The sequence below is a fragment of the Chiloscyllium punctatum genome, chromosome 47, assembly GCF_047496795.1.
Source record: "Chiloscyllium punctatum isolate Juve2018m chromosome 47, sChiPun1.3, whole genome shotgun sequence".
NCBI classification, from domain to species: Eukaryota; Metazoa; Chordata; class Chondrichthyes; order Orectolobiformes; family Hemiscylliidae; genus Chiloscyllium; species Chiloscyllium punctatum.
This window is the reverse complement of record NC_092785.1, coordinates 57934144-57959283: the sequence shown is the minus strand read 5'-3', so window position 1 is coordinate 57959283 and position 25140 is coordinate 57934144. Positions and strand designations below refer to the sequence as shown.

The window sequence follows — 25140 nt, the reverse complement described above, 5'->3', positions numbered from 1 at the left end:
TCCTTGGAAAGTGACCTCTCCATTGAACCTTCCTCCACGTTTGTACAGTAACCGTGGTTTTGTGTGCTTATCTCTGTGAGAGAGAGACACAGAAAGCGAGTGTCTGTCCGTGTGTGTGAGAGAGAGTGCATGTGTGCGTATCTCTGTGTGTCTGTGTGTGTGAGAGGGATTATGTGTTTTTGTACGTGTCTGTCTGAGTGTGTGTTTGTGAGAGAGTGTGTGTGTGTCTGTGTTTGAGGGAGTGAGAGTGTGTGTATGTTTGAGAGAGTGAGTGTTTGTGAGAGAGAGAGAGTGTGTGTGTGTGTGTGTGTGTGTGTGTGTAAACTAGCCAATCTTATCAGGTGCCCATGAATATAAAATCCAGCTGCTGTTTCAGGTGAGGTGGTCCTCGTGTCTCCAAAGACACAAAGGCTGCAAGAGTGAATTAACTGGGGGAAAGAGAGTGCTGTTCATTCCAGTGGGGATTCATCCAGTAAACCTTCCCCACACACTAACATCCCTCTGACAATGCAGTGACTAGTCCTGCACACAGAGCTCCAGGTACAAACCAATGAAATGTCACTGTAGTCTTACCAGAGCATGGGACAGCTCCTCATTACAGAGTGGGGTCTGGTGGGGATTTAATCAGAGGGTCACCAGGGCCCAACTGAGGGGAGAGGTTGGGAAGGAGAGTCCTTCAGGGTAACTTCAGCTAGTGTGGTAAGCTAACTGACCAGCCAACTGAGCTAACCAACCTCACTCCAGGGGCATGCCGTGTATAACACAATCATTGCCAGCCTGCACCTCAAGAAGAGCCAGGAGCAAGGCCATTCAGCCCCCACCCTAACCCAGAAGGGAGAGCATGGGAAGCTGATGAAGGAACCAAGCCCCTCCCATGTGGCCTTCTGAAATGGAGCTGGAGGACAGGGCAGACCGGGCCTGCTGTTTGCTTCCCCGAGACTGGCCTGCTCCACCTTACAGTGAGAGACTGAGGGGAACCTCGAGGAGATTTCACTTCTCACTGAGAGGCTGCAACTCCAATCCAAATCAGACTGGTTCCCTCCGAGACTCATGGAAGGGTGCAGCACTCTACAGATCAGGGCCTTGTGGAGTCATAACCTCCAGTGTGGGGGCCAAGAGCTGGGAGGTAGTGTTAAGGACATAAGACCATCTGTAATAGGAACAGGAGGAGACCATTCAGCCCCTCGAGCCTGCTCTACTATTCAATAGAATCGTGAATGATTTAGTATTGATTTGGGAGCTGAAACCTGGACAGTACAGAGACAGAGAATCAAATTATTCTGCGATACGGAATTATCAGACGAGAGCACACACACACACACACACACACACACACACACAAATCGTGGGATTCAGGCCGTCTGTGGAAACGGGGAGAGACAAAGGAGCATAATGCTAGAGAGGGATCTGATCCCACAGATTTCACTCCTTCCCTCTCTCTCTGCAGCTCTCATGTCTGTTTTTGTTTTTCCCAGTTCTCTCTCCCACATCTTTCCTTCAATCCCTATCTCTCACCATCCTTCACATCTCTGTCCTGTTTACATTTCCCAGTAGATTCCCTTCCCCCTTTGTCACCTCACCTGGTTTTTCAGGAATGCTTAATCATTCAGTCTTTCACAAAACTAACACCTTGCTCATCTCTCTCTGCATCTGTCTCTCAGCTCTGTGGGATCTTGCTATTCCTGTCTGTACATCACTCTAGCAACATCATAGCCCCCACTACCACCCCACTCTCTCAGCTCTATCTCTCTGCTGTTGTAACTCCTCTCTCTCTCTGTCCTATATCTCTCCCTGGGATTTCTGTCTTGCTGTCTGCCTGAACTCTCCCTGTCTTTCTCCTCCCATTTTCTCCTTGTATCTGTCTGACATTGTATTTCTCTTCCTGGAGTTTAACTCTCTCTCTCTCTCTCTCTCTCTCTCTCTCTCTCTCTCTCTCTCTCTCTCTCTCTCTCTCTCTCTGTCTGCTCTCTCCCAGTTCTTCTCACTTCCTCTACCCCCCTCTGCCTTTCTCTTGTTCTCTCCCTCCCTCTCACTGTCTGTCCATCCATCTCTCTTTCTCTCGTGTAGTTGCTCTCCCTTTTTCTCCCTGGACCCCTCTGCTCTGTCCTAGCGACTGGGGGAAGGGGCATTGGGAAGAGCTTGCCTCAGTGCCTGGTCTCTCCTAGGTTTTACACCCACTGTGGGGAGGGGGTGAGTGGAAGGAACATGAAGTAGTTTTCTGAGTGAGTCTGAAATAAAGAAAAAGAGAAAGAGAAAGGGAGAGTGATAAAAAGAGAGAAAGACATGGAGAGAGTGGAGATGGAGAAAGTGGAGAGAGAGAAATGGGCAGTAAGAGTCAGGGACGCGGAGTTAGAAAAGGACAGAGTGAGAGAGACTGGGAGAGACAGAAAGTGAGAAGGGCATATATGGAGGGAGAAGGACAGTGTGTGTACTTGGCGACGGTTTCAGAGTGGGATCTTGTTGTGCATTACTGCAGTCAGTCAAAAGGTGAGTTAGTCTCTGCACTATGTCCTCCAGCCCAGGGACTGTGAGTCTGCATGGGAAGGGGGAGAGTGGGAGACAAGGAGAGAGTGGGACAGCCAGAGACAGGGGGAGGGTTTGATGGAGTTTTGGGGTTGGTGGAGAAAGGAGGGGCTGTTGTCAGAGAGAGATGGAGGGAGGGATAGCATGTGATGCAAAATCTGAGACAGGGTTGTGAAGAGGTCTGCACAGGAAGGATAGTCAATGAGGCCATTCAGGGGCCAATCCTGAGGATCCTGAACCGGTCCAGGATCATTTAATGGGTGAGGGGGGATGATGGGCAGAAAGGACTCCATCTGTGATGTAAACCTTCTGTAATTCTCGGACTGGGATCTTGCTGTACATTAAAATCGTTACAGGTGAGTCAGTCAACCCAGACTCATTTACCTATGTGAGAAAGTGAGGACTGCAGATGCTGGAGAGTCAGAGTTACAAAGTGTGGAGCTGGGGAATCACAGTGGGTCAGCCAGGAGAGTCGATGGTTCAGGCCTGACCTGCTGGGCTTTTCCAGCTCCACACTTTTCCACTCATTTCCCTCTGCCCCAGGGAGTGGGGCTCACAGCAATGTTGGGGGCAGCGAAATATTTGAGGGGGGCACAGTTGGTAAGGTAGGTATTAGGGAGGGAAGGTATTTGGGGAAGGGAATAAATTTGGGAGGAGAGTTAAAATGAGGGGCAAATGTTTTTAGCGGGGTCAAAATTGGGTGAGCACTTTCAGGTCTGAAATAAAGAAAAAGAGAAAGGGAGGGTGAGAAAAAAAGAGAGAGGTAGAGCGAGTGGAGATGGAGAAGGGGGATGAGAGAAAGATGGGGCAGAGACAGACAGTGAGAGGGAGGGTGTGAGAGAAAGGCAGATTGAGAGAAAGAGACAGACAGGGAGAGAGAAGGACAAAGAGAGAAGGGGAAGTCAGACTGAGACAAACAGGCGTTGAAGCATGGACAGACTGAAGGGGTGACACTCAGTATTCCAGTTGGTTCCAGCTCTCTCTCTCTCAATGGTTTTTCACACTCCCTTTCTCCCATGCTCCTGAGGTTTTCTTCAGCTTGTCTCTCTCCCTCTCTCTCTCCCTCTCTCTGGATGGTGAGCTGGTCTCTGTCCCTTGCCATGTTGGTCACCTCAGAAAGCCTCCAGAAAATTCAAGAGATCAGTCTGCAGGTGATCCCTGGTTTCGTTCATTTCTGGATGGTTTCCCAGAGCTTTCTATACTTCTGGCCAATTCAGAGAATCAGTTAATAGTTTGAAGCGTTGCTAATCATTTGGATGGCTTGTTCCTGTCAGTTTCTTTGTGTAGCAGGACCCGGTACCTTCCTGTCTGGGCCCTCCTTTGTTTAGTGGAGACGTTATTAGGGATATGTCTGCCCAGGGGAACTGTTGCCTTTTACATTATGCTGATGGGATAACCATCTGGCTGCTGTCAGGCTTTTGTGATTTGGGAGTATAACTTGTCAAATATACCCAGCATCTCTTAGCTGTCTATCTGTGTTTTAACAAGAAGACCGCAAAATTTCACCCATTCCCCCTCCCCCACCCAATATTTTGAATAGAAAGAAGCTTATACAATAAATTACAAACCTAATTTAAAAAGCTGGTTATGTTTGTTGTCAGAGTAGCCTGCTATTTGAGCGAAAGCCATTTTGTACATTGGTCAAACTGATTGTCATATGGCTGATAAGTGATATCATAGAATCCCTACAGAGCAGAAACAGGCCCTTCAGCCCATCGAGTCCACAATGACCCTCTGAAGAGAATCCAACTCAGATCTATCCCCTGATGATATCTCTGAAACCCTACATTTCCCATGGCTATTCCAGCTAACCTGAATATCCCTCGGCACTACGGGCAATCTGTCAAAAATGCCCACCATTGAACAGTGGGAGAAAACCCATACAGATGTCGGGAGAATGTACAAACTCCACACAGACAGTCGCTCAGGAGTGGAATCAAACCCAGGTCTCTGGCGCTGTGAGGTAACAGTGCTAACCACTGAGTGACTGTGGCTCTCCAAACTGTTTCGACAAAACATATTCCGTTCTGAGAATCCATACAGAATTGTGATGCATAGCCTACATCCGGTGAGCAGAATAAATGCGAGTGAATGAGACCTGCTGGCTCAAACTCCAGGAATTCCTTCCCGAAGGACATTGTGAGTCCACCACCTGCAACAGTTCAAGGAGGCAGCTCACGACCAAAACCAGCTCCCGAGCAGCTACGGACAGGCAATCAATACTGGGCCCAGCCAGGAACACTCAAACACTGCAAATGAATGAAACTAAGGTGATCACCCGGGGAGTTCCATCTACCTTCCAGTCCCTGGGGGTGTGTCCAGGCATTATTCACCATGATCATACCCATCTGTTACAGCCTGCAATCCTAACCACCGGGATCCCGAGATATATCAAGGTGAGTGTGGTTAGGACCACAGCTTGATGTGAGAGGAGCCGAATTCGTTAATGACAGGCGATGGGAATGCCATGGTCTGGCCTGTTCCTCCACACAAGAGGTTAGTGAGTAAAATTAGGGCGCACGGTATTGGGGCAAAGTACTAGATTGGATAGAGAATTGGTTGGCTAATAGGAAACAAAGGGTAGTGATTAACGGCTCCATTTCGGAATGGCAGGCAGTGACCAGTGGGGTACCGCAGGGATCCGTGCTGGGACCGCAGCTTTTTACAATATATGTAAATGATATAGAAGATGGTATCAGCAATAACATTAGCAAATTTGCTGATGATACAAAGCTGGGTGGTAGGGTGAAATGTGATGAGGATGTTAGGAGATTACAGGGTGACCTGGACAAGTTAGATGAGTGGGCAGATGCATGGCAGATGCAGTTTAATGTGGATAAATGTCTGGTTATCCACTTTGGTGGCAAGAACAGGAAGGCAGATTACTACCTCAATGGTATCAAATTAGGTAAAGGGGCTGTTCAGAGAGATCTGGGTGTTCTTGTCCACCAGTCAATGAAGGCAAGCATGCAGATACAGCAGGTCGTGAAGAAGGCTAATAGCATGCTGACCTTCATAACAAGAGGGATTGAGTATAGAAGCAAAGAGGTGCTTCTGCAGCTGTACAGGGCCCTGGTGAGACCACACCTGGAGTACTGTGTACAGTTCTCGTCTCCAAATTTGAGGAAAGACATTCTGGCTATTGAGGGAGTGCAGCGTGGGTTCACGAGGTCAATTCCTGGAATGGCAGGATTGCCTTACACGGAAAGACTGAAGCGACTGGGCTTGTATACCCTTGAGTTTAGAAGACTGAGAGGGGATCTGATTGAAACGTATAGGATTATGAAAGGATTGGACACTCTGGCAGGAGGAAACATATTTCCGCTGATAGGGGAGTGCCGAACCAGAGGACACAACTTAAAAATACGGGGTAGACCATTTAGGACAGAGATGAGGAGAAACTACTTCACCCAGAGAGTGGTGGCTGTGTGGAATGCTCTGCCTCAGAGGGCAGTGGAGGCCCAGTCTCTGGATTCATTTAAGAAAGAATTGGATAGAGCTCTTAAAGATAGTGGAGTCAAGGGTTATGGAGATAAGGCTGGAACAGGATACTGATTAGGAATGATCAGCCATGATCATATTGAATGGCGGTGCAGGCTCGAAGGGTGAATGGCCTACTCCTGCATCTATTGTCTATTGTCTATTGTCTATTCTCTATTTACGTAAGTGTGGTCCCTGTCAATGTCCCCTCTATCTCCACAGCATGTGGGAGGGAATCATGATAACCCATCCAAGTACCTTTTTAAATGTAATTCCGATACTTTCGATTTCAAAGATCCCCATCCTAACATTGTCACTTGGGATAATTGGAATTCCTCATACCAGGCCCAGTGCCCCACTGAAAGTGTCCTTACAGCTGTCATTAACCCAGCCCTTGGTGAGCTGCTGTAACTGACAGTGAGACATGTTCGTGTGGGTGTTCTCCTGGAACAAATATTTACGCTGTTTGTCACTAACCCGGGATGGGACTTTTCTCGAGCATTAAGGACCGCTGCCTTCATTTCATCATGGATGTCCCTCCCTCACTGTTGTCCCTCAGCGAGGGCTGAATGGCCTGGTGGACAAAGTCACATGGTGATTAATTTAGTTTGTTTGTCAGCATCCAGTCCGTGTATGACAGACTGTCGGTCTGTCTCAACCAAAAATGTATCTGGGTTTGAGACAGGATCAAACAGAGTGGCCTTTGTAGTGCTGCCCACCAGCTGGGTGCCTGGAATGGCTGTTGTGTACGGAGTGAGACCATAATCTGCTTTACACTGGGGAACCACATGATTCATGGAATCTGAGTTCGGCTGTGAGTCAGCGCGGGGGGCAAAAGGTGCAGTTACCTGGGAGACAGGCAGTGGGAGTCCCCATCTGTGAGCGGGTGTGGATGTGTCAGTGTGGAGCCTGTCAGTATCTCCCTGGGGAGGTAGAACCACAAAGGCACACATTATCCCATTCTGGGAGAGTTCCCAGTTCCCTAGGGATTGTATTTGCTCCTGGCACCTCCTCCTAGGGCCTGATGTGAGTTGTTCCGTGTTGCAGGTGTACAGGACCCATGCAGCTGCTTGGAGCTCATACACTGTCCTTCCAGATTGTCAATGTAACCTGAGGCTGCCTACCCATCCCCAGAGACCCTCCTTTCACTGGATTGGACTCTTCCCAATTGGAACTGGAGTAGTCCCATGTGGGTGAGATTTTCCTGCCCTGTTCTGTCCTGCTCATTGTGTCGGGGACATAGCTCTGTCACAGCCTGTAGGTTTCCCTGGGGTGACTGGATCCCAGCTGCCTTATCCCAGCCGGGGGTCCTCCAGGCTATCGGCAGTGGAGTGAGCTTTCCAGCTTCCTTCCCCGGTTCTCTGTGGGCATCTCACCACAGCTCCTGTACCAGGAACCCTTCACTGCACGGCCAGGCTGGCTTCCTGTGAAATTCTGCAGGACTGTTACACATTTGTACCGGCTTGTGTTCCTATTGCTTTGGTCGCTTCTGTATTATGGGACACTTAGGTATGTTCATAGAGTTCTACAGCACGGAGACAGGCTCTTTGGCCCAAACTGGTCCATCCACACTAACCCCGTTTCCCTGCACTTGAACCATATCCTTCCAAAACGTTCCTCTCCATGTATTTGTCCAAGTGCATTTTAAATGTTCTTAAATGTATCCTCCTCGACCACTTGCACTGGTAGTTCATTCCGTATGTGTACCACCCTCTGGGTAAAAGCATTGTCCCTCAGGTTCCCTTTTAATCTTCCCCTTTCACCTTAAACTGATGCCCTTTCATCCTTGATTCCCCAAGCCTTGGATAAAGACTGAGTGCATTCACCCTATCCATGCCTCCCATGATCTTATACACCTCTATAAGGACACCCCCCTCAGTGTCCTACACATGAAAGAAAATGTCCTTGCTTGTCCAACCTCTCTCTTTATCTGTCCAGTTGAGTTCTGGCAACATCTTTGTAAATTTCTTCTGTCCTCTTTCTAGTACAATAACATCCTTCCGATAGCAAGGTGGGTAAAACTGAACACAATATTCCAAGTGCGGCCTCACCAACATCCTGCACAACTACAACAGACCTTCCCAACTTCGATATTCCATGCCCTGACTGGTGAAGGGCCCAGTGTACCAAAAGCCTTCTTCACTGCCCTGTCTCCCTGAGTTCAGAGAGCCGTGCTCCTGGAATCCAAGGTCCCTCTGTTCCACGACACTCCTTCAGGCCCTACCATTCACCATGAAACCCCAGTCTTCATGTGACTTTCCAAAATGTAAGATCTCGCTCTTGTCTGTATTAAACTCCATTTGCCATTTCTCAGCCCAATTCCCCAGCTGATCAAGGTCCTGTTGCAATTGCTGAGAACCTTCCTCACTTATTTTAGTGTAATCTGAAAACTTTCTAATCATGCCTTAAACATCCTCATCCAAATCATTGATATAGATGACAAACAGCAATGGGCCTAGCACTGACCAGCTGCGTGGCACAATGGCTCAGTGGTTAGCACTGCTGCCTCACAGCACCGCGGATCTGGGTTCAATTCCAACCTCACAGGATGCTCTGTGGGGGTTAGATCCTGTTAGGGTTAGATTTCCTACAGTATGGAAACAGGCCATTTGGCCCAACAAACCACACCGACCTGCTGAAGAGTAACCCACCCAGAGCCATTCTCCCTACCCAACATTTACCCTTAACGAATGTACCTAGCAATATGGGCAATTTAGCCTGGCCAATTCATCTGACCTTCGCATCTTTGGAATGGGGAGAAAACCGGAGCACCCAAAGGAAACCCACACAGACACAGGGAGAATGTGCAAACTCCACACAGTCACCCGAGGCTGGGGTCGAACCTGGGTACCTGGCGCTGTGAGGCAGCAGTGCCAACCGCTGAGCCACCATGCCACACCAACTGAGTTTGTACATTCTCCCCATGTCTGCGTGGGTTTCCTCTGGGTGCACCGGTTTCCTCCCACAATCCAAAGATCTGCAGGTCAAGTAAATTGGCAATGCTCAATTGCCGAGAATGTTCATGGATGTGTAAGTTGCGTTACTCAGGGGTAAATGTAGAGTAATAAAGTAGGGGAATGGGCTTGGGTGGAATAATCTTCAGAGGGCCAGTGGACTTGTTGGGCCGAAGGGCCTGTTTCCACAGAGGAAGGATTCTATGATTCTATGACCGCTGAGGCACACCATGAGTCACAGGCCTCCAGTCTGACTGTTACACTCTGCTTCCTACCATCAAGCCAATTGTGTACCCAGCTTGCCAACGCCCCCTGGATTCCATGCGATCTAATCTTCCAGAGCAAGGTACCATGTGGAACCTTATCAAAGGCCTTCCTGAAATCTGTAGAGTCTAGATGTACTGGCCTGCCCTCGTCAAACTTCCTGATCACTTCAATAAAGAACGCTGACTAATTTGTGAGGCATGGTCTCCCATGCACAAGGCTTTGCTGACTCCTCCCAATCAAATGTTGTATTTCCAAATGCATGTCTATCTAATCTCTCAGCATCTTCTCAAGTAACTTACTTACCACGGATGTTAGGTTTACTGATCTATAGTTCCCAGGTTTATCTTTGCAGCCATTCTTGAATAAGGGTGTAGCATATGCTGTCCTCCAGTCTTCCAGGACCTCACCCGTGGCTAAAGGTGAGGCAAAAAGATCAGCAGGGACTCCACAAGAACTTCCCTCACCTCTTGAGGTGCTGTTGGATATGTTTGGTCAGGTCCAGGAGATTTATACACCTTCATACATTCTAATGCATTCAACACATCCTCTCCTGTGATATGGACTGACACCAAGAGATCATCACTAACTTTCCCAAGTTCCCAGGCCTTCATGTCCTTCTCCAAGGTCAACACAGAGGGGAAATAACTCCTGCATTTCTGCACACACGTCCACTTTCGTCCTTGAAGTGTCCTATTTTTCTCTCGAGTTATTTTTTTTTTCCTTGGGAGGGGGAGATTGTAGTGTTGGGTAGGGATCAGTCAGGGAGGGGGAGATTGTAGTGTTGGGTAGGGATCAGTCAGGGAGGGGGAGATTGTAGTGTTGGGTAGGGATCAGTCAGGGAGGGGGAGATTGCAGTGTTGGGTAGGGATCAGTCAGGGAGAGGGAGATTGCAGTGTTGGGTAGGGATCAGTCAGGGAGGGGGTGATTACAGTGTTGGGTAGGGATCAATCAGGGAGGGGGAGATTGCAGTGTTGGTTAGGGATCAGTCAGGGAGGGGGAGATTACAGTGTTGGCTGGGATCGGTCAGGGAGGGGTGATTGCAGTGTTGGGTAGGGATCAGTCAGGGAGGGGGAGATTACAGTGTTGGGTAGGGATCAGTCAGGGAGGGGGAGATTACAGTGTTGGGTAGTGATCAGTCAGGGAGGGGGAGATTACAGTGTTGGGTAGGGATCAGTCAGGGAGGGGGAGATTACAGTGTTGGGTAGGGATCAGTCAGGGAGGGGGAGATTGCAGTGTTGGGTAGGGATCAGTCAGGGAGGGGGAGATTGTAGTGTTGGGTAGGGATCAGTCAGGGAGGGGGTGATTACAGTGTTGGGTAGGGATCAGTCAGGGAGGGGGTGATTACAGTGTTGGGTAGGGATCAGTCAGGGAGGGGGAGATTACAGTGTTGGGTAGGGATCAGTCAGGGAGGGGGAGATTACAGTGTTGGGTAGTGATCAGTCAGGGAGGGGGTGATTGCAGTGTTGTGTAGGGATCAGTCAGGGAGGGGGAGATTACAGTGTTGGGTAGTGATCAGTCAGGGAGGGGGAGATTACAGTGTTGGGTAGGGATCAGTCAGGGAGGGGGAGATTGCAGTGTTGGGTTGGGATCAGTCGTGGGGGAGATTGCAGTGTTGGTTAGGGATCAGTCAGGGAGGGGGAGATTGCAGTGTTGGGTAGGGATCAGTCAGGGAGGGGGAGATTGCAGTGTTGGGTAGGGATCAGTCAGGGAGGGGGTGATTGCAGTGTTGTGTAGGGATCAGTCAGGGAGGGGGAGATTGCAGTGTTGGGTAGGGATCAGTCAGGGAGGGGGAGATTGCAGTGTTGGGTAGGGATCAGTCAGGGAGGGGGTGATTGCAGTTTGTGTAGTGATCAGTCAGGGAGGGAGAGATTGTAGTGTTGGGTAGGGATCAGTCAGGGAGGGGGTGATTGCAGTGTTGGGTAGGGATCAGTCAGGGAGGGGGAGATTGCAGTGTTGGGTAGGGATCAGTCAGGGAGGGGGAGATTGTAGTGTTGGGTAGGGATCAGTCAGGGAGGGGGTGATTACAGTGTTGGGTAGGGATCAGTCAGGGAGGGGGTGATTACAGTGTTGGGTAGGGATCAGTCAGAGAGGGGGTGATTGCAGTGTTGGGTAGGGATCAGTCAGGGAGGGGGTGATTGCAGTGTTGGGTAGGGATCAGTCAGGGAGGGGGAGATTGTAGTGTTGGGTAGGGATCAGTCAGGGAGGGGGAGATTACAGTGTTGGGTAGTGATCAGTCAGGGAGGGGGAGATTACAGTGTTGGGTAGGGATCAGTCAGGGAGGGGGAGATTGCAGTGTTGGGTTGGGATCAGTCGTGGGGGAGATTGCAGTGTTGGTTAGGGATCAGTCAGGGAGGGGGAGATTGTAGTGTTGGGTAGGGATCAGTCAGGGAGGGGGTGAGTGCAGTGTTGGGTAGGGATCAGTCAGGGAGGGGGTGATTGCAGTGTTGGGGAGGGATCAGTCAGGGTGGGGGAGATTGCAGTGTTGGGGAGGGATCAGTCAGGGAGAGGGGTGATTGCAGTTTGTGTAGTGATCAGTCAGGGAGGGGGTGATTGCAGTGTTGGGTAGGGATCAGTCAGGGAGGGGGAGATTGCAGTGTTGGGTAGGGATCAGTCAGGGAGGGGGAGATTGTAGTGTTGGGTAGGGATCAGTCAGGGAGGGGGTGAGTGCAGTGTTGGGTAGGGATCAGTCAGGGAGGGGGAGATTGCAGTGTTGGGTAGGGATCAGTCAGGGAGGGGGAGATTGCAGTGTTGGGTAGGGATCAGTCAGGGAGGGGGAGATTGCAGTGTTGGGTAGGGATCAGTCAGGGAGGGGGTGAGTGCAGTGTTGGGTAGGGATCAGTCAGGGAGGGGGAGATTGTAGTGTTGGGTAGGGATCAGTCAGGGAGGGGGTGAGTGCAGTGTTGGGTAGGGATCAGTCAGGGAGGGGGTGAGTGCAGTGTTGGGTAGGGATCAGTCAGGGAGGGGGAGATTGCAGTGTTGGGTAGGGATCAGTCAGGGAGGGGGAGATTGCAGTGTTGGGTAGGGATCAGTCAGGGAGGGGGAGATTGCAGTGTTGGGTAGGGATCAGTCAGGGAGGGGGTGAGTGCAGTGTTGGGTAGGGATCAGTCAGGGAGGGGGTGATTACAGTGTTGGGTAGGGATCAGTCAGGGAGGGGGAGATTGCAGTTTGTGTAGTGATCAGTCAGGGAGGGGGTGAGTGCAGTGTTGTGTAGGGATAGAGGGAAATCAGGAGGGCAAAAAGGGGACATGAGATTGCTTTGGCAAATAGATTTAAGGAGAATCCAAAATGTTTTTATAAATCCATAAAGGACAAAAGGGTCCCTGGGGAGAGAATAGGGCCCCTCAATGATCAAGACAGTCTGCACGTGGAGCTGCAGGAGATGGGGGAGAAACTGAACAAGTATTTCCTGTCGAGAAGGACATGGAAGATATCGAATAGAATGATGGTTTGAGAAGTAGCATTGGGAAATAGATGATGTCATCTTGCAAAATGTCCACATTACAGAGGAGGAGGTGCTGGATGTCTTGAAATGGTTAAAGGTGGATAAATCCCCAGGACCTTATCAGGTGTAATCTCGATCTCTGTGGGAAGCTAGAGAAGTGATTGCTGGGCCTCTTACTGAGATATTTGTATCATCGATATTCACAGGTGAGATGCCAGAAGACTGGAGGTTGGGCTAACATGGTGCCACTGTTTAGGAAGGCTGGTATGGACAAGCCAGGGAACTACAGACTGGTTCGCCTGTCATCAGTCGTGGGCACGTTGAGCGACGGATACATGAGGGACAGGAATTACATGTGTTTACAGAGGCAATGTCTAATTGGGGATAGTCAGCATTGCTTTGTACGTGGGAAATCATGGCTCAAGATATTGAGTTTTTTGAAGAAGTAACAAAAGGATTGATGAGGGCAGCGCGGTGGATGAGTGATATAGACTTCAGTAAGGTGTTCGAAATGTTTCCACATGGGAGATTGGAGAGCAAGGATAGATCTCACCGAATACAGGGAAAACCAGCCATTTGGATACAGAACTGGCACGAAGGTAGAAGACAGAGGGTGGTGTGGGGGGTATTTTTTTTCAGACTGGAGACCTGTGACCAGTGGAGTGCCACAAGGATCGGTGCTGTGCCCACTACTTTCCATTAATTATATAAATGATTTGAATGTGAACACAGCAGGTATAGTTAGTAAGTTTGCAGATGACACCAAAATTGGAGGGGTAGTGGACAGTGAAGAATGTTACTTCACATTACAACGGGATGGTGAACTGATGGGCCAATGGGCTGAGGGGTGGGAGATGGACCTTCATTTAGATAAATGGGAGGGGCTGCATTTTGGGAAAGCAACTCTTCGCAGGACTGATCCACTTAATGTTAATGTCCCAGGGAGTGTTTCTGAACAAAGAGACCTTGGAGTGCAGGTTCATTGTTCCTTGAAAGGAGAATTGTGGGTCGATAGGATAGTGAAGAAGGTGTTTGGTATGGTTGCGTTTACTGATCAGTGCATTGAGTAGAGGAGTTAGGAGGTCATGTTGTAGCTATACAGGACATTGGATAAGCCAGTTTTGGAATATTGCGTGCAATTCTAGTCTCCTCCCTATCGGAATGATGTTGTGTAAATTGAAATGGTTCAGAAAAGATTTGCACAAACGCTGACAGGATTGGAGGATTTGAGCTAAAGGGAGAGGTTAAATGGGCTGGGGATGTTTTCCCGAGAATGTCTGAGGCCGAGGGATAACCCATATGGAGGTTTCTAAAGCTATGAGAGGCATGGTTAGGTTTAACAGACAAGGTCTTTTCCCTGGGGTGGGGGAGTCCAGAACTGGAGGGCCTAGGTTCAGGATGAGAGGGGAAAGATATAAAAGGAACGTAAGGGACAACGTTTTGATGTGGAGGGTGTTGCGTGTATGGAATGACCTGCCAGATGAAGTGGTGGAGACTGATACAATTACTGCATTTAAAAGGCATCTGGATGGGTATACGAACAGGAAGGGTTGAGAGGGATTTGGGCCAAGTGCTGGCAAATGTGATGAGATTATGTTCGGATATGTGGGTGGTGTGGATGAGTTGGACACCGAAGGCCTTGTTTCTGTGCTGTCCATCTCTCTGACTGTAAATGTTTTGTACTGTCCATTTCCAGCCATACACTTCACGGTTTCCCCTGTTTACCTTGGTCAGTTCTCCTCTCAAACACATGTCAATGGCTTTGGTTGTGATTGTAGGGTGTGCTTTATGGTCACTTTAAAAATCCATCATCTCACTGAATTCCACGACACTACAATTTCCCAGAGGATATCTCAGTGTGACATTACTCCTTCCCACAGCATCATCACCCAACGGTCGATCTGAGATAGTCACCTCCCTGGCCGTTTCCACAATGTCTTATTCAAAGAAACACTGACACAAACATTCAAAGAGGAGTTCGGAGAACATCCCTTTTGCCGATGTGACTGTCCCAGATTATACAAAGACTGAAGTCTCGCAGAATTATCACAGTGCCTTTGTATTACACAGGAATACATTGGAATGTGGAACAGGGTTGAGCAATGAAATGCTGTTAGGCAGCCTCTAAACTGTTCACCTGCTTGTGTTGTTGACACGTGTTACCCAGAATCTCCATTCGGACTGATTCAGCTTCATCATCTGAGGCCAAATGCTTTCTCTGTTATGCCTTTGTTACCCATTACTGTCAGGGTTACCCATCCTGCACTCCCTGAGACCCCTCAAGGAGGTGTACAATAGAATATTCATGTTCCACCTTTTGTTCACCCTGTCACCACTAAATCTCATTTATCTCTGTGCCCCAGTCTATCCTCCTTATTGTAGAGACTTTATCCATTCCAAAAAAGAACATTACGATTGACTCTTTCCACAATTTCTTGTCACAGTCCAATTCACTGATGTACAGTTTCAGTTAAACTCTGTCTCTTCCTGTTCCTTTCTGCTTGTCTTCAGCTACATTGCCATTTCTGTTTGGATTTGGAAAGCTCCTTTCACCTGAACCCTGGCCCTGCATCCTCTCTGTCAGTTTAAAGTCCTTTCCATAAGCTTACCGACATGGTTGACCAGGACACTGCTCCCAGCAGTGTTATGTTTAATTCACTCATGGGATGTTGCTGTCTCTGGCAGGCCAGCATCGCATGCCCACCCTGAGCTGCCCTTGAGCTGAGTGCCTTGCTGGATCATTACAGAGATCAGTTTAGAGTCAACCCCATCGCTCTGGGTCTGGATCATATGTAGGCCAGACCCGCTGCCTATAACAGATTTCCATTCGGAAAGAATATTAGGCAGTTAGATGGGTTATACTGGACACCAGCATTAACATCTGGATGAACAGTCAGGTGAGAATAGCACGAGGCCATCACCTGTCCCACTCGTAGCTAACCTGTCACTGAGTACGGATCCCCGTGCACCATGAATCACAACCCTTTCATCATGACCATTGTGTGATCCTGATACCTTCCTGCACTCTGGTGATATCACTCAGTCTCTCTCCATGTGGTATCCCTCAATGTGTGGGTCTAATTGCTGCCTCTGTCAGTGTCTCTCACTCTTGCAGCTACTCCAGATCCTGACCCAACAGCATTCTCCATTCCAGAGGGACACAGCAGCACAGGCCAGGGATGGAGACAGGGATTTTCCAGATCTCTGTGGGACTCAGTGCCATTCTCCATGTGTAACCCTCACTGCATCAGTCTAATTTCCCATTCTGTCTGTTTCTCTGTCTCCTGTAGGTCATCTGGATGTTCCTGTCTCAGCCGAATTCCTAACTCTTGTCTCGTCCATAACCACATCAAAGACGGTTGGTCAGTCAGAGAGACATGAAGAGGGAGGTCTGGAGCCTTCAGTAAATCCTGCAGTCGGTAAGATCACTCACAGTGAACAGCACAGGGAGGGGTTAGTGACCTTCTGTATTCAGACCTGGAAGACAGGACATAGACACCGAACTGGGCAAGGTAAAGCAACATTCTAGGCTTCATTCACATCATCTTGTGAGGGACCTGCTTTCACCTCTGCTGTACTGGTCCTCACTGAGACTTCTCTCTCTGACTCTCTCTCTCACCCCCTCACTCTCATTCTTTCTTTCTCACCCTCTCTTTCTCTCTCACCCCCTCACTCACTCTCCACCCAAACTCTCTCTCTCACCCGACTTCTCTCTCCCTCGCATCCCTCTCTCTCTCATCCCTCTATCACTGGATTGCCCTCTATCTCTCCCTATCAGCTTTGCCTCCTCGATATCTATCTTTCTCTCTCTCTCTCTCGCTCGCGCTCTCTCTCTCGTCCCCTTCTCGTGCGCTCTCTTGCTCTCAGACTCTCTGTCTCATTTCCTTCCCCTCCCTCCCACTCATTTGCACCTCTCTCTCTCTCTTGCCCCCCCTCTTGCCCCCCTCGGTCTCGCGCTCTCGCTCGCCCCTCTCTCACTCACTCGCCCCTCTCTCTCACCCCCTCGCCCCTCTCTCTCACCCCTCCTCACTCTCAACCCATCTCTCTCTCACCCTCTCTCTCCCTTCCCCTCTTATGCTCTCTTCCCCCTCTCTCACTCACCCCTCTCTCCCCTTTTCTCACCCCCTTGCTCTCATTCCCCCTCTCAACATTTTGTATTTCTATTATCATGCTTATAATTTCACAAAAATACTATTGAGAACTTTAGACCTCAGGCCAGAGATGGAGATATTAGGTCATTGCCAAAGCATTGCCAAAAAGCAGGTTTTGAGGGATGTCTTAAAGGTGGAAAGCAGACCTGTGAGGTTTTGGCTGCAAATTTCAGACCATGCTGCTTCAGCAAGTGTAGAAACAGCCACACAGGTGAACTAATGAATTAACAAATGGTTGGGAGTCTCGAAGAAAATGGGTTGTCCAGGTCTCAAAGTGTGTGTGGTGCAGGGAGTTAGGGACTATGACAGCCAGGAATTAAATCAAGTGTGAGAATTTTAAATTGAGGGATATTGGCCAGGTGCTGGCAGGTGAGACTAGATTGGGTTGGGGTATCTGGTCGGCATGGACGGGTTGGACCGAAGGGTCTGTTTCCATGCTGTACATCTCTATGGCTGTACGCTGTTGATTCTAATTAGGAGCCTTTTGATGAATCAACAAGCAGTGATTTAGACTTTCTTGAGATTACAGGGAGGTTGAATATGGGAAGCTGGCCCTGAGTGTGTTTGGAAAATGAAGTCTGGAGATAACACACAACGGATGAGAGTTTCAGTATATGAGCTGAGACAAGGGTGGAATCAGCTAGAATTAGTGATCTTGGAGTGGGACTGGGCTGTCACCCTCACCTCGCCTCTGGGATTCAGCTGGTAGCCAGATTGTGAATCAGGGCGGTAACACAATCGGGAGCTGAGTGGTCCTGGTGGAGCCTAAAATGAGTGTCACTCAGCTGGCTGTTGCTGAGCAGCTGCTGCTTGGTAGCCCTGTTGATGACATCTTCCATCACTTTACTGCTGATCGAGTGTGGACCGATAGAGGGAAATTGCCTGAGTTGGGTTGCCCTGTGTTTTTGTGTTGAACATCCCTGGGCAATGTTCCACATTGTTGGTCAATGCCAGTGCTGGAGTGGTACTTGGCTTGGTGGGTGGCAAGTTCTGGAGTACAAACCATCAGTATTATTGCCAGAATATTGGCAGGGCCCATAGCCTTTGCACTATTTAACCATTTCTTGATGTTATTCAAACTGAATTGAATTGGCTTAAAACTCACATCTGTGATGTTAGAAACCACTGGAGAAGGCTAAGATGGATCATCCCACTTTACACTTCTGGCTGAAGATTGCTGCAAATGCTGTCATCTTATCTGGTGAATGGGTGTGTGAGACCCCTCCATCAGTAAGGGTGGGGATATCTGTGATGCTTCCTCCAGTGAGTTGTTTAATTATCCATCACCGTTCACAACTGGGTGTGGCAGAACTGCAGAGCTCCGATCTGTTCCACTGGACGTAGGATCACTTAGCTTTACAGATTGTGCTGGAGTACAGTTCTGCTGCTGTTGATGTCCCACAGTGCCTCAGAGATACCCAGTTTGAGATCCTGCATCTCTTCAAAGTCTGTCCCAATTAGAACGGTGATAGTGTCACTCAACACAATGAAGGTTTTTCTCAACTTTAAGGCAAGACTTGTGTCTCCAAAAGGAATGTGTGATGGTCGCTCTTACCGATACTGTCATGGCCAGATGTATCTGCAGCTGGTCAATTCATAACAATGAGATCAAGTATGTTTTTCCCTCTTGTTGGTTCCCTCACCACCCGCTGCAGACTCAGTTGAGCAGCTATACCCTTTAGGACCTGACCAGCTCAGTCAGTAATTCTGTTGCAGAGCAAGTCTCGATCATGGACATTGAAATCCTGTACCCAGAGTACATTTGACATCATTTTATTGCCTCAGTGCTTCCTCCAAATGTTGTTCAACATGAAGGAGAACTGATCCATCAGCCAAGGGAGGATGGTATGTGGTAATCAGCAGGAGCCATGAAACCTACTGGTCTCCGGAGCCAATGCTGTGTACTCCCAGGACAAATCCTCCCTGTCTGTACACCACTGTGCCACCACCTCTGCCTGGTCTGTCCTGCCGGTGGGACAGGACGTATCAGAGATTTCAGGAGAAAGTGAAGACTGCAGATGCTGGAGATCAGAGTCGAGAGTGTGGTGCTGGAAAAGCACAGCAGGTCAGGCTGATGAAGGGCTTAGGCTTGAAACATCGATTCTCCTGCTCCTCGGATGCTGCCTGACCTGTTGTGCTTTTCCAGCACCACACTCTCGATATCTAGGGATGGTGATGGTGGTGTTTGGTTATCTTTGTAAGGGATGATTCCGTGAGTATGACTATGTCAGGCTGTTTCTTGACTAGTCTGTGAGACAGCTCTCCACGTTTTGGCACCAAAAACCATATGTTAGTGAGGAGGACGTTGCACCATCGAGAGGGCTGATTCTGTGGTTGTAATTTCTGGTACCGTGTTAGTTGCCAACTGGTCCATCCACTTTCATTCCTGTGTTGAGACTTTGCAGTGATTAGTACAGTGAGTAGCTGGCTGGGCCGCTATCAGGTTGGCAGGAATTTTTTCGCCATTGACAATGGTTTCATGGAGTTCAGATTTCTAATACGTTATTTATTTTCTTGAATTCAGATTCCACCGTCTGCCAAGATGGGATTCGAACCAGGACTTCAGCCGTTTGTTTTAATATTCTGGATAAAAGCTAAATACATCAGGTTTGTTCACTCATTTTAAATATCACTAACCCTGGTTTTGTTTCTTTGTAAAACACTGTCCATCGTCCTGTCTCCTCCATCCTCCCCTCCAACAACGAGTGAGGAGCACATGGGGTTTCCCTGTCACTAAGACTGAGATAATCCGATCTGCTGTTTCTCTCCCTCCCACTAGCCCACTGAGTCAAACTGCCTCACGTGGTGTTCCTGGTTTTTGTCCTGAACCTACATCTTTCTCCAGTGTCTTGTCAAGCCTTATCAGAGCTCACCTTGACCCTTTACCCTAATCTCGCTAAACTCACTTTCCAACTCTCTTTCCTCTGCTGCCGCCTCATCACTCCCCCTCGCCAATTCAGAGATATTGTTCCTTGTTCTGTCTGTTGGTCTTTTTCTGGTTATGTCCTTCTCTCCCATTCTGTGAAAAACTAATATTTGACCTCACGGTTGTTGGAAAATCCTGCTCCATCTCCACTCTCCCTTTCCTTTCTGAATTCCTTGCATTTGCTGTCCCTCAACGATCTATCCTTGGTCTCTCCTGTATCTCACGTAAATAGTGCCAGGAAGTGATATCATCCAAAAACACTGTGTTAGGTTTGACATGTACACTGACGATGCCCAGCTCTCCCTCCCCATCATCCCTCTCCATTACTCCACTGTTACTCAGTTATCAAACTGCTTATCACATTCCCACTACTCGATTAGCTGCAATTTCAGCCAATGAAACATTGTCATGGTTAAACCCATTGCCTTACCTTTACCTTTCTGCTGAGCCCCTTCCTCCCACTGGGAACTCTCTGAGGCAGAACAACACTCTTCACAATATTGCTGTTCTATCTGACCCCAAGGTGACCTTCTGATCAGACATCCACACAATCACAACACCAGGAATTCCAATCTCTTAAACGTTGCTTTTCTCCACCTCACCCCAGCTCCATTGCTACTGAAACCCCTTACCCGCATCTGTGTCACCTTAAACTTGAATCCAAAACAGAACCCTTGATTCCGTGACTCATAATCTGGTTTCAGACTCCCCTCTCAGTATTTACCCTCAGACACATCCTCTCAGTATTTATCCTGTCAAACCTCTAAAGAATCCCATCTGTCTCAATGAGATCACCTCTCTTTCTCCAAAATTCAGTGAGTAGAGTTCCAAACTTTTCAGCCTTTATTTAAAAGATAATCCCTCCAAACCAGGGATCATCTCATTGAATCTTCCCTGAAATGCCTCCAATAAAGTGACACATTTCCTTCTCTAAAGGGACCAAAACTGCTCTCATTACTGCAGATATGGTGGTCTCACCAGCACTTCCACACGTTACTCTCAGGTATATACTCCAAACTCTAATACTGAAAACTTTTGAAACAAACATTCGATTCCCCTTCCTGATTCCCTGGTGTAACTGTGTGGTAGCTTTCTGTGTTTACTGAACAATTACCCCAGGTCCCTTTGTGGTGCAGCTTTCTACAGTTTCCACCATTTAAATAGTACTTTGTTCTTTTATTATCTCCTCCAAAATGAGCAACTTCCCATTTTTCCCAAGTTACACCCCATCTGGCAACTTGTTGCCTCCTTCTCCTGTGCATCTCTCTCTTTTCATAATCCTCTTAGACATTTACAGTTATGCCTTTTCTAGGAGATATCACCCCCCCCCCCCCCCCCCCTTCCCATTCTTCCAAGCATTTACTGGGAGCACTGGGCAGTGGGAAGCAGACAGAGTTGCTATCTTTTTAGGGATACGCTTTGGAGTGATTGGGAGGATCTTCCTACCCATTGGTCAGGATGGAGACAACGTGCCCATCGTTAGGCATTAGCCTTTCACACCCGTGTCTTATTGATGAGGCAGAGCGGCAGCACGGAATGAAAGAAAAGAAAGTCATTCTTGTTCCCCATAACTCACTGACGCTTGGATCATTTTCTCCAATGTGTCAAAGAACAGCTGTGTTCAGTCACATGAGATCTCCAGTTGGAATCTCCTAGAAACCCACAGATTTCCCTCTGAGTTGACTGCTGATGTCCTCTAGGGTAATATGTACAGTAATCCTGGGCCACAAGGAGGGGATGGTGTGAGTTTCTAACTTGAACTGATAGTGACAGATTTTATATACTTGTATCACGGGATATTACAGGTGGACATTCAGATGGTAATCTCAGTAAATATTCTGCTAAACTCTGATTGAATTACTCAGTATATCAGGATCTGGATATTCGCATTGTGTGTGTGAGTATTGTGCTCCAGATCAATCCCATTTGCTGCTTAAAAATTCTCCTTTGAATCATCGCATTCTCTCAAAAGGTCTCCCCAAACCTTCAATGTGTCATGTAATCCTTTTATGATGACCTGATGAGTGTAAGGTTTATTATTCGAATGTGTAATTTTTGTATAAGGATGTCTCAGAGAGGGAGCAGAATATTCTTAAAGGGGAGAATAACCATTTTGAGGGGAGGCTGTTGTTTATTGGTATCAATGACATAGGAATTGAAGAGTTCACATTATTGGATCATTGGAATCTCTTGTGGGGTAGAATTGACCTCCATCAGAAGGATGGATTGTACTGGCACTGGAAGGGAACAATTGCTAGTGCTATTAAGGAGGCATTAAACCAGTGAAGGAATGTGGGTAAACCCAGAGAGAGAGTGAGCGAAGAGCTAAGTCTGATGCTTGTACAGTTCAGACATCAAACAGTCAAGGCAAACAAGGGCAAGGAACAGAATGAGCAGTTACACTGCATATGTTTCAATGCAGGGGGCAGAGGAGCTCAGGGTATGGTTTTGAACATCGCACTGGAATATTATAGCAATTACAGAGGCATGACTTAATGATGGATAGGACCAGCAGCTTAATGTTCCAGTGTATAGATGCTATAGCAAAGATAGAAAGGGGGCAAAAGAGCAGGGGAAGAGGTATTTTTGATTAGGGATAACATTACAGCTGGGCTTCAAGAGGGTATTCCTGGGAGTACATCCAGGCAGAACTGAGAAATAAGAAAGGGATGATCCCCTTATTGGGATGGTACTATTGCCCGCCTCCCCACTTCCCCAATAGTCAGCAGGGAGTTGAGAAGCAAATTTACTGAGAGATCACTTATCTGTAAGAACAGTATGGTTGTGTACAAGACTTGACCTTCTTTGTTATTCATTCACAGGATGAGGGTGTCACTGGCTGGGCCCAAAGGGCAGTAAAGAGTCAACTTCATTGCTGTGGGTCTGGAGTCACATGTAGGCCAGACCAGGTAAGGATGGCAGATTCCTTCCCTGAAGGATATTAGCGAATCTGATGAGTTTTTTTTTCGCAATAATCAACAATGGATTCGTGGTCTTTAATAGATTCTTAATTCCAAATTTTTATTGAACTCACATTCCACTGTCTGCCGTGACGGGATCCAAACCCTGGGCCCCAGAACGTTACCTGGGTGTCTGGATTATCCATCTAATGATAATCTCACTAGGCCATTTGGTAGGGCGAGTGACTGAAGTATCCGTGGGGCAGCACATCAGCACCAAAGATCCCATGGTCTCTGCAGAAGATAGAAAGGGCTGGGGAGGGAGATATATCCCTGGTGGTGGGGTCTGACTGTAGGTAGCAGACATAGCAGAGGTTAATGGAGATTAGTGGGTGGCAGGTGAGGACCGGGGGATTATATTCTTATTGTGGTTGGAGGGGTGGGGGGAAGGCGGAGGTACAAGAAGTGGAGGATATGCGTTGGAGTGCATTGTTGATCAAGTGGGAGGGAAATGCGGTCCTTGAAAGAGGAAACCTTTCTGGGATGTCCTGGAGTGGAATTGCTTCTTTTGGGAGCAGATATGGCAGAGGCGGAGGAATTGGGAGTACAGGATCACGTTTTTACAGGAATGTACTCGAGGGTAATCAGGAGAGCAAAAAGGGGACTTGAAATATCTCCAGGACATAGTTTAAGGAGAATCCAAAGAGATTCTACAAATACTTTAAGCATAAAATAATAACCAGACAGAGAATAGGACCCCTTAAAGATCAACAAGGCCATTTATGGAACAACAGGATGTGGGAGAAATACTATGCTATTCTATTCTAGAGAGTTTGGAGAAATAAATAGTGATAACTTGAAAAGTGTCTATGTTACAGAGGAGGAAGTACTGGATGTCTTAAACAGTAGCAAGGTGGATAAATCCCTGGGACCTGATCAGGTGTATTCCAGAAATTTGTGGAAAGCTAGGAAGGTGTTGGCAGTGCCCCTCCCTAAGGTATTTATATCATTGTTTGTGACAGGTGAGGTGCTGGAAGATGGGTGCCATTATTTTAAAAAGGTGGGAAGGAAAGGCCAGGGAACAAGAGAACAGTCAACCTAACGTCAGTGGTAGGTAAGTTGTTGGAAGGGATTCTGAGGGACAGGATTTACATGTATTTGGAAAGACGAGGATTGATTAGGGATAGTCAACATGGCTTTGTGTGTGGGAAATTCTCTCTCTCTAACTTAATTGAGTTTTTTTGAAGATGTGACAAAGATGATTAATGAAGGCAGACTGTGGACGTTGTCTATATGGACACTGAACGATGTTCCACATAGCAGACTCGTTAGCAAGGTTAGATAACATGGAATGTTGGGAGAACTAGCCATTTGGATACAAAACTGGCTTGAAGGTAGGAGGCAGAGGGTGGTGATGGAGGCTTGCTTTGCGGACTGGAGGCCTGTGAGCAGCATTGTCCTGCAGGAATGGGTATTAGGTCCTTAAATAAATGACTTGGATGTGAATGTATGAGATATGATCAGTGGGTTTACAGAAGACACCAAAATTGGAGGTGTAGTGGACAATGAAGCAGGTTAGTTCAGAATGCAACAGTATCTTGACCAGATGGGCCATTGGAGTGAGGAATGGCAGACTGGGTTCAATTTAGACAAATGTAAGCTGTTGGAATTTGGAAAGGCAAATCAGAGCAGGACTTGTACACTTAATGGTAAAGTCCTTGGGAATGTTGCTGAACATAGAGACCATGGAGTGCAGGTTCATTGTTCCTTGAAAGTAGAGTCGAAGGTAGGCAGACTAGTGAAGGTGGTGTTTGTTATGCTTATATTTATTGGTCAATGCATTGAGTTCAGAAGCTGGGACGTCAAATTCTGGTTGGACAGGACATTGATTAAGCCATTTCAGGAATTATGTTTTAAGTTCGAAATTCCCTGTTCTGGAAAGGATGTTGTGAATCTTGAAAGAGTTCAGACAAGATTTTCAAAGACTTTGCTCGGGTTGGAGGATTTGGGCTACAGGGAGAGGGTGAATAGGCCAGGGTTAATTTCCCTGGAGAGGCAAAGACTGAGAGGTGACTTCATGGAGATCGATAAAGTCATGAAGGGCATGGATAAGGTGAACAGCCAGGGTCATTTCCCCCCAGTTAGTTGGGTTCAAAACAAGATCACATGGACTAAAGTTGAGAGGGCAAGGACTTAAAATGGATCTAAGGGGCAAAGTTTTCAAGCTGTGTGTGGTGTATGTGTGGAATGAGCTGCCGGATGAAGTAGTGGAGGCTGATACAATTACAACATTTGAAAGGCATCCGATTGGGTACGTGAATAGGAAGAGTTTCCAATGATACGGACCAATAGCTGGCACATGGGACTCCGTTTGTTGAGGATTCCTCGTTGTCATGGACAAATTGGACCAAAGGTCTGTTTCTGTGCTGTACATCTCTATGACACTAATAAATGAAAATAAGATGTGTTCCTCTTTTGTGGAGAGCTAGCAGAAGCA

The 25140-nt window shown here is 47.8% G+C and overlaps 1 long non-coding RNA gene across 5 annotated transcripts in view; it reads left to right on the top strand.

Annotated features, from left to right (window-relative positions):
• LOC140468640 (uncharacterized) overlaps nt 1–25140 on the top strand; it is an 87844-nt gene that overhangs the window by 15451 nt on the left and 47253 nt on the right. For 3 of the 5 annotated variants that reach the window (XR_011955783.1, XR_011955780.1, XR_011955779.1), the window contains exons 2-4: nt 15957–16085; nt 19342–19424; nt 22566–22652. This is a non-coding gene — a long non-coding RNA (uncharacterized lncRNA). Of the gene's footprint in view, nt 1–15956; nt 16086–19341; nt 19425–22565; nt 22653–23665; nt 23758–25140 lie in introns of all 5 variants that reach the window. The other 2 variants (XR_011955781.1, XR_011955782.1) reach the window with 2 other exon arrangements.